The 13,800-nt window shown below is 41.6% G+C and overlaps 1 protein-coding gene across 1 annotated transcript in view; it reads right to left on the bottom strand.

Moving 5' to 3' along the window:
• The window catches only part of GRM3 (glutamate metabotropic receptor 3), a 148,585-nt gene extending 143,120 nt beyond the window's left edge, over window positions 1–5,465 (bottom strand). The window contains exon 1 of the mRNA XM_081210680.1: window positions 5,340–5,465. The gene's annotated coding sequence lies outside the window, so the exon portion shown is untranslated. The remainder of the gene's footprint in view (window positions 1–5,339) is intronic.
• Window positions 5,466–13,800: the final 8,335 nt, after the last annotated feature.

The raw sequence follows: 13,800 nt of genomic DNA, 5'->3' as shown, positions 1-13,800 counted from the left end.
ATAAATTTGTGAACATCCTTCGGCTTCTACATGATAGTATGGCAACAATTGCAGATAAAATGGCTCTCAAAATGAACCATTCACAGTGGGATCAGACGTTAAACAGGGATGTGTTATCGCCCCAAGTTCATCACCGTGATCCTACACATTGTCGAAGGGAAACTGCCCACTGGGGTAGAAATAATATTTATCAAACAGATGGAAAGCTTTTCCATTTGAGTAGGCTTAAAGCAAAGAATAAGGTTACCATAACCTCCATCATAGAGCTTCAATATGCTGATGGCAACGGAGTGTGTGCACACTCAGAGGATGACCTCCAAACCATCCTAAATATCTTCACAGAAGCTTACAGAAAGCTTGGCCTATCACTCAATATCCAAAAAACCAAAGTGCTGCACCAACAAGCACAAAACAACCCTTCCACAGAACCACAAAGCCAACTTAATGGTGTAACGTTGGAAAATGTCGATCATTTTTTCTACCTAGGCAGTTATCTTTCCACAATGGCCAACACTGATGCCAAAATCCAGCTTTGCCTAAGCTCTGCGAGTGCAGCTTTCTCCCAATTGAAGCACAGAGTTTTTGATGACTGGGACATTCGCAGGGAAACCAAAATGCTTGTTTACAAAGCTATTGTACTACCAACTTTAATGTATGCTTGTGAAACATGGACTACTTATAAACGCCATCCCCAACTCTTCAAAAGATTCCATCAACAGTGTCTCTGAAAAAAATTACATATCACTTGGGAAGACAGGTGAACTAATGTCAGTGTATTGGAAAAAGCAAAGATCACTGGTGTCAAAGCGATGATTCTTCAACATCAACTTCGTTGGACTGGTCATGTTGTTTGGATGCAACTACTCTATTCCCAATTTAAAATTGGAAAGCATAATGCCGATGGACAACAAAAGAGGCTTAAAGACGCTCTCAACGCAAATCTAAACAAATGTAGTATATGTCATGTGACAAAGACACATGAGAGCAGAAGCAGCAAAGCAGGCTGGGAAGTGCTGGGACTGCACAATCATTTGGCCTAGTCAAGTTATCCAGGCCTGACGGCTAACTGGGGAGTCCCTCTGGCATGTGACTGAGCAGCCAGTTTCTCTCTCTGCTCTCTGTAAGATTTCAGTCAGAGTCAGTCTGCCTCAGTTGTGAGCAGAGTCAGTATGTAATCTCTTTTTTTATAATATTTATTCAAAGTTTAAGGTTTCAAAAAGAAAAAAGAACAATACATAATATAAAAAGAATACAACAATAACAGAAAAAGAAAAAAAGGATATAAAAATACATTCAATTAACAAAAAAAGATTTTATAGAAAAAAAGAACAGATTAAACCTTTACATAGCTTTCTTCCTTTACTTATTTCCTTGACCTCCTCACACCTCCCAATTTTGTATTCTAATTCAAATCGTTTTTTCAGCAAATCCTTCCAACCTTATTTTCATTTAAATAATTTAATTTAAAATAATATAATTTAACGTCAACTCTTTCATCACATGTAATCTCAGTCAAACTGTTTGGAACCATGTTGTTTATGAAGAAGTTTATTTTAACTCAGTAAAGCTCTTATTCTTTCACTTAAAAACTCTGCATTATTAATTTGCGCTGCGCGTCAGTAGAAACATTGACAACTGGGAAACACTGGCTTGCGAGCGTTCCAATTGGAGAACAGCCTTGACCAAAGGTGTCAGGGACTCTGAAGACCCTCTAACTCAGGACGAAAGGGAGAAATGTGCTAAGAGGAAGGCACGCTTGGTAAACCCTTACTCACTGTTAAAACCGGGTTCATGGAAGACAATCTTACTCGGCTACGAGGGATCACCAAAGAAGAAAGAAGGTGCAAGGAACAGACCCTTGAAGAGGACTGCAGTGTCTGTGGGGTCCCTTGATTCAAGTGTTGTCTTCAACATGTGATGAGAGAAGTAGTTGTATGGAAGCTAATTATGAACATTGAGCTTCATAGCTGAGAAGGGATTTCATTCTGTGTCTCTACACCACAGAAGCCACTATACCATACCTCCTGCAGAATGGCCCAGTGTTAACAGAAAAAAAGTGTAACAATTGGAAGCTATCTCTCTCTCACACACACACACCTTTTTGAATTTGGGCAGAGCTGTGCAGGAGATGAATTTGCCCTTCTTTCCTCTGACATCCTGCCCATTGTATGGATTGTCAAGCCTGGCTGCTGATCATTTAGCCTTCTAGAGAAAGTCACTGTATTGTATTTTATGGAGCATTGATATTATTTCATTTTCACCTCCTCACAATTACCCATTCAAAGTAATGTTTAACTTCCTGTGAATGCTATCCTGAACTGACAGAACTCAACAGGGCCAGCTCAGTATTATGCTAATGGAGTCTTGGGTTCTTTTTATCAACTACACGTCCATTCAGGTTTATGACAAGCTTCACAGAATGGCCTTTGTGGTGGTGCTAATGCTGACTTTCAATTTTATGGGAAAATAAAGCTGCATATATATATGGTTTAACTAAATGTGTTATGGGCTGTTGCTTGCAAATGTTAGAAATGCATATGAATGATAATATTGTCCTAGAAAATAGGTACCTTTAGGCTCATAATAATGAAACTGAAAGAGACGGATTTCCAAATAAGGCAGGATTACTTTAAGCTGACAATGAAACCGAAAAGTGCTTTGAACACAAGAAAATAGTAAATTCAGGAACTGTTTCTGGGAATCCCTGATACATGTCGTTGCATGTTTCAAATGGATGCAACTGATCAAAGAAAACACTACAGCTCAGACTGGAAAAATAGCTCCTGAATGCTTAGAATGGGCAATGCTACTTTGTGTCAAGCTGGCAAATAATATATTTGGTTAATTTTTCCTCTAACCTTTTGATTTTGTGTTGTTGGCATTGTACTCTGAAGGGGAACTTGACCTTTGCAAGGTTTTATTCCCTTGCAGCATCTGACTCATGTCAGAGTGCTACATCTCTTCCCCTTGGAATGTCAAAAGTCATATGTCATTGTCGGTGTATGTCATCTAGACCATCTGAAGGAAGGGGGCTGGTTAGAGACATTGCATTTATCCATGGCTTTCCATTCCAGAAGTGAAAAACCACACATTCATTGTTAAGGATAAGTGTTGTGTACAGGCAAGAGGCATTATTACCCCTGAATTATAGTATTATTGGATTAATTAGATCTATGACTTGATTATGGAAGATGTTGCACAGGCCCTCTCTCTATTAGTAAGGTGAATATGGAATGTGTGGACATGCTGAATGTAGACAAAGACAGAGGGAAAGGGCAGGAATGAATCTTCTCTACAGCCCCCCTAAAGACGCCATTAGAGACAGATGGAGGACAGCTCCCCAAAAGAGAACAAACATGTAAAAATATCATCCTATTGTTGCACATTAACAATAGAGGGCGGGCTAATAATAACATTAATAACAATTCCTACTATTACATCATGAAATACACAAACATCAGTTTACAATATCAGACATTATGAAACAATTGCAAAACAATAAAAAAACCTAACCACATAGGTAACATTTCATGTTAGAAAAAGGCTCCATCACAAAACGCATAAAAGGAAGGGGATTTATCCCTAGAAGGCTGTAATTGAAACATGACCTAGGCTGATGAAGAATATCAGCAAAGCCCAAACTGCATTTTAGGAAAGATTAGCAATAATGGGATGGAAGAAATGCAGCCCTATGAAGTGGAGACATAGACCCATATCAGACGTAGCAGTCCATCAGGCTTGAGTCTTACATGAACAAGCCTGAATGATCTCCCTTCATCTAATGAATCAGGAGAGTGTGATTGCTAGAGTTTGCCATTATGAACCAAGTGGTACAGTCCATTCTCCCTGCTGTATCCCATCTTCTTCTGCTACTTACACAGAACACATTTAAAGTCAGAGGTTATTTAGCACAATGTATCATTCTCCATATGTTCCTCTGGCAAATGAAGTTTCTTCTTTTCTTTTAAATAGACAGAATAGCAGTCAAGGCATTATGCAAATGGAATAAGATCTGGAAGAAAACTGAAGCATTCCTCCATGTCATTTCTTATATCATGTCAAGAACAGGTGGTCTGTCCTGTGGGCTCTATTTGCCAGCAAGCTGTATCTTTGAATGCTGTTCCTTTGAGTATTGCACTGGCAATAGAACCATGATAGGTACACAGTCACATACAACAACAGAAACATCAGGGCGCCAAGCTCTGCAAGAGACCATATGCCAGCTGAGCTCCTTTATAAATTTGAGCAAGATAAGAGATAGTCATATGAAGACCCTTCATATGTGGATGGGGTTGTGTCCTGTGTCCATGCCCCCACTCTCACCATGCACACTGCCCCAGCCCCTGCTGGCTGTGCGTTCAGCCAGTGTGTGAAGAGGAAGCAGAGATTCTGGACCAATCAGGTTCCCCATTCATGTAGGCGGGTGGGGCCTCTTCACACAGTGGCCAAATGCATGAGTGGCAGGTGGTGTGGCCAATGTGCACGTTGTATGTGCAAGTGTTGGTAGGAGGGTGGGAAAAACATGGTTGACGAATGCAACTCCGTTCTCCTCCTCAACATCTGAGGAGTGTTTGCATGAGCACCTGTCTAGTCATAGGAGATTCCAATGCCATCGACTAAATGCAGATCCTCGTGACACTTGCATTTCAAGTCAGCAGAGGTTTTGTACATGAGATCTTGCCTAATATATCCGTCAGCAATGGTCAAAGAACAGGGCTATACTTAAAGAAACATACGAACAGGAATAGAAATGGCATTAAAAAAATCCAGAAATACAAACCCCTCTGAGCAAACATTTCAACCTCACTGAACAGTCCACAAGAAACCTCCAGATGACATTTTTAAAAAGAACCAATTCCAGCGACTGCGCCAGAGTGAGGTGGCAGAGCAGGAACACATCCAGAAATCTGACTGCGTGATCTGGCACCTGAAGAAAGACTATGAATTCTTCTCCCTGGTTGTCATGCTTAAAGTTGCAGAGGAAGCTGTTGCATGGGCACAGATGAGATGTGAATCCATGCTTACTGCACGGAAAGACATTTGTTTTTAATGCTCACACCACTTCCATGTTGCTTTATAATGGCCAGTAGTTTGTCACTACCCTTCGTAAATCAGCATGCCCTGTCATTCCCATCTTATTTGTAATAAGGCAGATGCCCCTTTACAAATATGGGTTCCTAGGAGCACACATATCGTTTCGACTTCCTTTCTGCAGGCAGTTCTACTCCTTTCATCTGGAGAAGTGGCCCTGCAAGCTACGAAGGTTTGTGCTGCGTTAACATTTCTTTGAAAATGTATCCTTGACACATACGTTCAATAATGTTTATCAAATGACATACCGCTCGCTTAGAGGGATCCTCTTTGCTGCTGTCATCACAGGAGTCACATTCCAGGTTGTCCAGTTCCCTTTGAGAGGCCCAATTCCCTGGTGATTCCAGCAGATCCACAAATTGTGCTCCTTCCATGACAGGAGGGGCAGAGAGAGCCTTGAGAACAATGAACGGTGACAATAAACACTGTCAGCTCGCTTGAATCCTTTCCAGTTTTGCTCCAGTTGTAACCTTCCAGAAACAAAGCCGTGTTCTTCAATCAATGTTTACATTCACTGCTTGTCAGTGCCAGCTGACGGAGAAGAATCTCTCACCAATTTGGATTGCCAATTTGTTATTAGCATTGAAGATGAAAAAAACTCTCTGTTAAAGGACTAATCAACACTTCGATGAAAATGAGAAAGCAGAGCATTCTTTCCAACACAGGCATCCAGAGGACCAAGTTGCGCTTTTGACTCTGCCTCCTCCTGCACTTCCTGCACCACCTTTATGTCTGCCTTTCTTCTTCCATTTATCCATCCATTTTGCCCCCTTCTGATATAGGAATTAGAGACTCAAGGGGTTCATTTTTTTATTTTAAGAATGCTTCAGTGTTTCACTTTAATTGCATTTAACATTTTAGATAGAATGCACGAAAGGAAAGGTTTGATTTCTGTGTGAGGTTCCTGTGGGCCTGCAATTTACAATCTTATGCTCTCTAGGCCATAAACAAGAAACCCTATCTAACTCTGAAAGTGGCACAAATGGCCCTCCAGGATGTTATTCTAAGTTTCTCATGAGTTGGCACCAAAGTGTCGAAACAGCTATCCTCCGAAGCTTCCTGGAAGAAAGGAGAAGCCAGAGAATGAGATGAAGGAAGGAATGTCAACAGCCTGATGGAGGCCTTGTTGCCAGGGGAGCAGTGCTAGAAATGTGACAATTGAGACCAAATGGCCGGGGCACTGGTGGCACCCCAAGGCGATTGTGGGACGCAGATACTGGTATGGAGCCATATGTGTTGTGCTTCTCATGACCTGTAACCTTTCTTGATGTATGTAGAAGGATGCTTGTGTTTTAAGAATGTTGTTTTGATGGGGTGTTTTTGTTTTGTTTTATTCAAAATTATAACAAGACATATTATTCAAAAACATATCATCCTTGTCCCCCCTCCATTTTTCCTCCCTTCCCCCCTCCCACACAAAACCCACCCACCCCCCAACTTCCCTCAGTTCCAGTCTTTGGTTTCTCTAAGAATGCTGTTTTCTGCATGTTTCAAAGTTGTATAGATCCTCAAACTATTTACCTGATTGATTATTATCAATAAAAAGTTTGTGAATGTTTATTCAAAACCTGCCAAGGAGTCCATTTCACTTTGTTGCATCTTCAGATACTTTGTAAAGGGTTCCCATTCATCCTTAAAGTCACAGTTATCCTTGTCCCGTAGTTTATATGTCAGTTTTGCCAGTTCTGCATAGTCCATCAATTTTTCTTGCTATGATTCTTTAGTTGGGGTTTCTTCAGTCTTCCATCCTTGTGCTACCAGAACTCTCGCAGCCGTTGTCGCATACATGAAGATGTTTTTCAACTTTTTTGGCAAGAATGTTGTTTTGATGTTTTATCATTCTTTCTGTGAATCCTTGTTCTGATGCTCCTCATGGCAGACCTTTTAATTGGTGGTTCATCCTCAACAACCATGTTAAGCTGAGCACTGCCCTATTGCAAGATCTACCAAGGGTCCCTCTTGGATACTGGGCTTGAATTAATTTCCTTGGTTCCATGTTTAATTTTAAAGGTGGTCGCTTGCCTGGCTAAGGAAGAAAGTGGTGTAGAAGTAAATTCTTACCCTACCTCCTTCCCAGTTGACCCATCCCATCCCATCCCATCCTTCTCTCCATCTGGGCTCCCTCCACCCACACAGGGAAAGGACCTCATGCAGCCTTGAAGCGCAGGTGGACCATCTCACCGTATGCTAAATAACCTTCCCAAATAACTGATCATTGCTGCATTAAATTATTGGTTATGCTGTATTGTCTAAACAATTGACTGGTGAGCAGCTAACTCCATAGATTAAACAGTAGCAACAATGCCAGCCCATTTCCTCCCCATAGGAACACAGGAATTAATTGGTCAGCATAAACAGAAAAAGAGAAGCCTTGTGGTGTGGTGTTAGTAAGCCTTTCTTATTTGCACGCTTTTTATTGGGATGAGGCTATAAGAATAGCATCCATGTGGTTCTTCTGTCACCAGACATTTTTTTACTTCTTCAGATGTCAAAGAACAGGCCATTAATGTGAAATGCATTCATCATATTGTCATAGTTGATGAATTAGAATGTGAAATTTGAAGGCAAGAGGCTAATGCTAAGCTTTGGAGACTTTATCTTCATTATAAAGTGGGGGGCGGGGGCACACAGGTATTTGGAAGCTGATTATTAACATTGTAGGTGAGAGCTAATGTGTGTCATCAGCAAACACCTTTCTCTCCCTCTTGCATTTCTGTGTGAAAAAGCTGGATGTGGTAAATATTCATGAAAGTCTCATTTCAAACCTGTGGCTATATTTTATGCAAGCACTTTATTCAGCAGAGAGAGAGGGAGAAAAACTCTGTTGCTACAATAGAAATTAGTGATGCTTGTGAACACTGACAGTCCTGTTCTTTCTTCAATCCTCTTATATGTAGCAGAGAATAAAAATGATGCTCCCTGTGCCATTTTCTAATTTCTACAGTGTTCTGGTTTTATAATATTGTGTAGGAGATTTTGGGAAGGTGATTTAGGCTGAAATCCAGCACACATTTGCCTGAGAGAAAGTCACATTGAACTAAACGGAACTAACTTATGGGCAGATTTGCTTAAGACTGCGCTCTTAACCTGCAGTGGCTACAGCTCTTTGAGGGAAAGAATGGGCTTCAAGTGCACTTTAAATGCATAGTTATGCAGCAGAACTCTGAGCTTAACCCACGCCACAGAGTTGTAGTGAGGAAGAAAAAAGGGAGGGAACTTGGGGGTAGAGTGGGATAAAAATACACAGAATCACATAGTTCAATGTACCTGACAAGACTCTGGGGACCTGTTTTATGATGAGCCCTTCCACTCCATTTCACGGCAAACCAATTTTGAAGCAGAAGGGAACCTCAAAAGCATTCATCACCACCTCTTTTAAACCACAATGACATTTTTTCTCCGACTTAATGAGGTAATTTAACTAGTTTTCAGGCTCTGTGGGCTTGGCTGCCATGGCACTTGCCCGCCTTCCCCCAGCCTGCACGAGGTGCCTTTCCTCTTGGGGCAGTTGGTCTCCCCCAAAGGAGAAGGCAGGCAAGCGCCGTGGCAGCCGAGCTGTGGGTGGGCTGTACGTGTGAAGATTAGGCTGCTGCTTCTCCCGCACACCTGCCATCTCCACCCCCAGCTAGATCTTTCCATGCCATTGAGAGATTGTGCAGGCAGGAGTGGTGGAGATTGGGAAAAGAGGCAATCTGCCCCACTTACTCGGGGTGCCCCTCTCTGAGAGGGGCTGGAATGCCGTTCTGGGGCATTCTGGCTGGGGAAAAAGAAAAAGAAAAAGCTCTGGTTGTTCTAATGGGAGAAAATGCAAGGTTGGAATGTAACACAAGTGAAAGCAACAAGAAGCAATATTTAGAAAACAACTAGTGGCACTCCGTGATTAAGCATTCCTCTGAAAATTCCCAAAGAATAACAAGAAAAGTCTTAGAAATCTCTGGCATATTGCACATTTCAAAAGGTAGCTCCATGTAGAGCACATTGCAGTAATTCAAGCAGGAGATAACCAGTGCATGTACCACTCTGGTGACACAGTGCACAGACAGGTAGGGACTCAGCTGGTGTAGAATTGGAGATTTGACAATTCAGCCAGTTGCTTTAAATGTTGACCTCTTCCATGGGAGGGGGGAGTAGTCATCCAGCCAAGGACTGAGAAAAGTTGACCAAAGGTTGATTTAAGGGAGCATGACCGGTTCAGTCGCACCAGGTGCAGAGACTCAGGGGTACCACAACTATGATGTAAACTGGAAGGTGAGGGGGGGCACTGAATTTTGGCATCACACAGGGCACTGCTGAAATCTGAGACCTCAAGTGTCAGGATGCAGGTCAGATTGAAAGGGTTCTGTTGTCAGTTAACTCTTTCATCAAGGAAACAGCATACAGCTCAGCAGCGTTTCCCAGGCCCTGTGGAGCAGCTGCCATGACTGAAGGTCCCTGCAGTGAATTAAGGTCTTACCTTACCTGCCCGCACTGAACGTCAAACAGCCAAATAATGCCAAACCAAGACAAAATGCTCTGCAGTGTGAAGCAAGTGAAAACAGGGAGTCCCAAGTGCCAGCCAAGAGCTTCCCAAATTCCAAGTCAGCCCCATGAAAAGAAACCACCTGAAGCCCACACTATACAAGGAGGAAGGGTACTCCCAAAGACAAATGGAAGGAGAAGGCCAGTCTGCTGCTTCCTTTGGAGACTCAGCCCCACATAGGTCCAAGCCCCATTCTCTTCCTCTGGGGAAGGGGTGAGCCAAATTCACCTCTCCCAAGTGCAGGAACACCATTGTCCTGCTTGCGCTTGCTTCAAGAAATTTGAAGGATGCTTTCACATCCAGAGGGAGGTCTGCCAGTGGCAACAGTTTGTTCCCTTTGCCTGCTGAGGACACAGTGGGAAAAGAGAGGACTGAAGATATAAAGAGCACCTCCTTCCTTCTTCAAAAGGGATGTTGCTGCCTTCCCTTGAAGTCTTTGTGAGTCAAGGAATTGGAGCGCCAGTCCTAATTTCAACTGACCCAAAGAGCTGGATTTGATGTGCCCCACAAAACTCTCTGAAGGCTGCCCTTTCACATCTTTATGCCCAAAGCTTTGTATTCCCCACTATCCTCCCTCACAGTATTTGATTTTGGAAAAAGAAGGCACATATCAGCAGGCCATGCCCTCTTAATTTGGAACAATCTCAGCTCGTGAGTGAATTTAGCCAATGAATTCTATGTTGCCCAGGCCTGATTTTATGCACCTAAAGCCTTCTGCTTCGGAATCTGGCAGACTCAGTTGAAGGATTCAGGCCAACTGGGACTCTCTTTTTAGTGATACAAATAATCCTTGATAGCTTCCTGCTCCTCAGGGTTTGCATCCTATTTGAATCATCACTCAACAAGTGGCAATTAGATTGGAGACATATCGTTTAAATCAGAGAACAGCAGAGTAAACTGTTTGGATTTAAAAGCAACATCAAGGGAGGTTTTTATACTTCACATTTCTGCTACCCAATTTCCAAGTCTTATTGAAGAAATGCTCTACAGACACTGGAGGTTACTGCTCTAATACAATTCACTTTAATTACTTGGGATGACGGGGAAGAGAAGCTGTAGCCTCTTGTTAAACAGATTTTAATTAGTAGGAAACTGATTGTTCCCTACCTTTAATTTTTTTTAAAAAAAAGATCAGCAAGATTATTTATTCCAGAAGCTTTCTGTTTGAAATAATTGTTATTGAGAGAAATAGAATCTCCCCTAATCATTGCAACATGTCACACATTATCATATATGGAAGATTAGAAAGATGTTTGTTGCTGAAAATCTCATTGAATCTATACTAGCATAAAATTGGTGCTGAGCCAAACAGGAATCAGTCCAGTGCTGCTTACATGTACCTGGGGGAAGTGAGTTGAAGCTTCATATTTGAGAAGACTGGCATGCATGCAGATGCTGGCATCCACAGCTGTTTCTACCTGTATGCAAGAATTTGTCAACAATGTGTTGCAGAGAGCAACAACGCTATAATATTGCCACCAACACCATCATTTAACAACATCATCATTTTGCATAATAATTCTGGACAAAATCAAACAGAAAAGGATGGGCAATCTATAATTTGGCAATGGGAAGAGAACAGTTGGGAAGAGACCATTGGCAACACTTTTGGGATATTGGGCGCCCCCAGCCCCCTCCCCAAAATGATTGGGGAGGCTCAAGAGGACTCGTCCTCAACAAGTTGTCGCCCCTGCTGAGGAATAAGGAAACTGCATTATTCTGAGTGAGACCATTGGGCCCTCGTTCACAGTATGCCAACTCTTTCAGCCTTGCCAGGGATTAAAGAAATTGGGACCTTCTGCCTGCAGTGCATGTGCTCTGCCTCTGAGTTATGGGTCGTCCCCCAGCAACATTTCTTTTGGAGGTCTTTAATTTATGGAGTAAATTCTTCAGCCCTCTTTTCAGTGGATTTTTACCCATGCAGTAAGCAAACCCCACCACAGATAACCACTGGCTATCAAACAATAAACTTGCTAATTACGTAGTGCAACATTCAGTATGCTTTATTTTTTATCTTGTGAGATGCACTCAGATCTTTGGATGAAGAGCAGTACATAAATTTAATAAATAATAATAATAAATACTTTTAAGTCCTTTTTGAATACAATTACAGATGTGCTTAACTATCCCATTGAAACCCATGAGACGGTCATACCCTATGATGAATAACGTCTATGATCTGCACTTTCTGGAAATAACTGAATCCATTTTTTATCCCAACAGACTTTCCAAATTGGATACATGGGATTTTGCCATGAATGCCTAATTTTCATTCTTTTAGTTTTGTTTTAAATGTATCTGCTTTTTTGTGTTCAACTGCTTTTTTGCTGTTTTTATAGTACATCACCTTGGTATGATTATATTAATATTTTAATTGCTCTTCATAATTTAAAAATCACAAATTACGAGTAGCATCTTTTGATAAGCCAAGTCCACACTATTAATAGCGCAGTCAGTAGAGCATGAGACTCCATCTCAGGGTCCTGAGTCTGAGCCCCACATTAGGGAAAAGATTCCTGTATTGCAGGGGGTTGGACTAGAGGACTCTTGGGGTCCCTTCCAACTCTACAATTCACATGCAAAATACCCTATGAGATAGGCCTGGGCCATTTCCAAAAGATCAGGTATCATTTTGCATGGAAATCACTTGCCCTGAGTGGAATTAATCTTGGCACTTTGGCAATTTCTGGCTGATGCAGTCCACAATGTTCCAATGATAGTAAAGATAGTGAGGGAACCCATGGAATCACTGCTCTGCCAAGCTATGCTTTGGGCTGCTAAAATGCAATCAAACTAGCATTTATCAGGAAATGGATCTGCATGGGAAATGTAAACTTTGATTCAGCCCTCTTGGAACAGACATTTGAGAACTTTAAAGCTATTAAGTTGAATGCATGATAGCAACACAAATTGTGGTTTCTGAAGGCATCAAAGCCATCATATCCTCTCCCTGCAGGCAGTCCATCTCCAGTTGCTCTGACACAGATAAGGGTTAGCAGAAAGAAGAATCTTTCCAAATTTTCCCACCCAATATACTTTCATAGCACAAATCCAACACTATATATAAAATTATCTGCAGCTATAGGCTCCTGCTACAACAGGCATCAGAGAAGCAGGAACAAAACATAGCACTAATAATATACAACACTAATAATCATCAGTGCAAACAGAGATAAACAACAACTTTAAAATTGTTAGTCCTCTTTGCAGTCCATGACAGAAGTCTTTGGAAAATGATGGTGCTATTGTACATTTGAGGTTCTGCTACGTAGGTAATCAGCTTGTTAGTAATTTTTTTCTGGTCTGCCAGTAGATTGCAAATAATATCAGTCAGGGTCCAATTAGCTCTTGACTTCTAAAGGTCTGACAAAAATGAGCTCGGGGACCTCAGTACTAGGGACAGTGCAAAAGGTATGCACTGCATCTTCCACCTCCCTTGTACCACAAACACATGTCCACTGTGATAGGGAATCCCTGTATCCTTTTCCTCCAGATTGGCTGAATGCATTGTTCATAAATGAAGGACATTAAAAGCTTTTCAAAGGGCAGCAAAAAATAGGTCTTGAAAGTACCATTGAAAGTGTTGATCTCTCTTTAATAAACTAAACCAAGGGGGAAATGCTTGCAGTTGACTGGCAAGAAGATTTTCATGAGAATCTACCTCAAAAATTCTGTTTCTGATGACAAATTTGTCCTTATGTACTAGGAAAGTCTGGGTATCCTCAAAGAAAGATTGTATCAATGTCTACTCCTGGCAATTTGTTCCCCATAAAGTACAGTTTACTTAAGAATTCTTGCCTTGAGGGGAAGTGCCAGCAGTTCCTCCAAAAACCTATTCTGAATGCTCTCATCTGCTGGAACATATCCCTGACCCCATAGCTTAACTGGGAGATTACTTTACCAACATCTATTTTCAAAACAGGAGCTCAATAAGAGCCTCCTTTAAACTTATAAAGGTCAGGATTGCTTTGGCTGTCCTCCAAGTTGAAGGTTTGCTACCTCTGTATGAGATTTCCATCTGCCATTGGAAGAAAAATGCACACCCAAATATCTAAAGTAAGAGCATTGCTCAATTGTGTGTTCATCTCAGCGCCATTGATGCAGATGTTTCCTCTAGGAAAAAAACACTACCTTCATTTTAGAATAATTTACCATCCAATTTTTCCGACTACAAACCTTACCAATTTTGT

This window comes from Podarcis bocagei, assembly GCF_964188305.1.
Source record: "Podarcis bocagei genome assembly, chromosome: 10".
NCBI lineage: Eukaryota > Metazoa > Chordata > Lepidosauria > Squamata > Lacertidae > Podarcis > Podarcis bocagei.
This window is presented reverse-complemented; position numbering and strand designations above follow the sequence as displayed.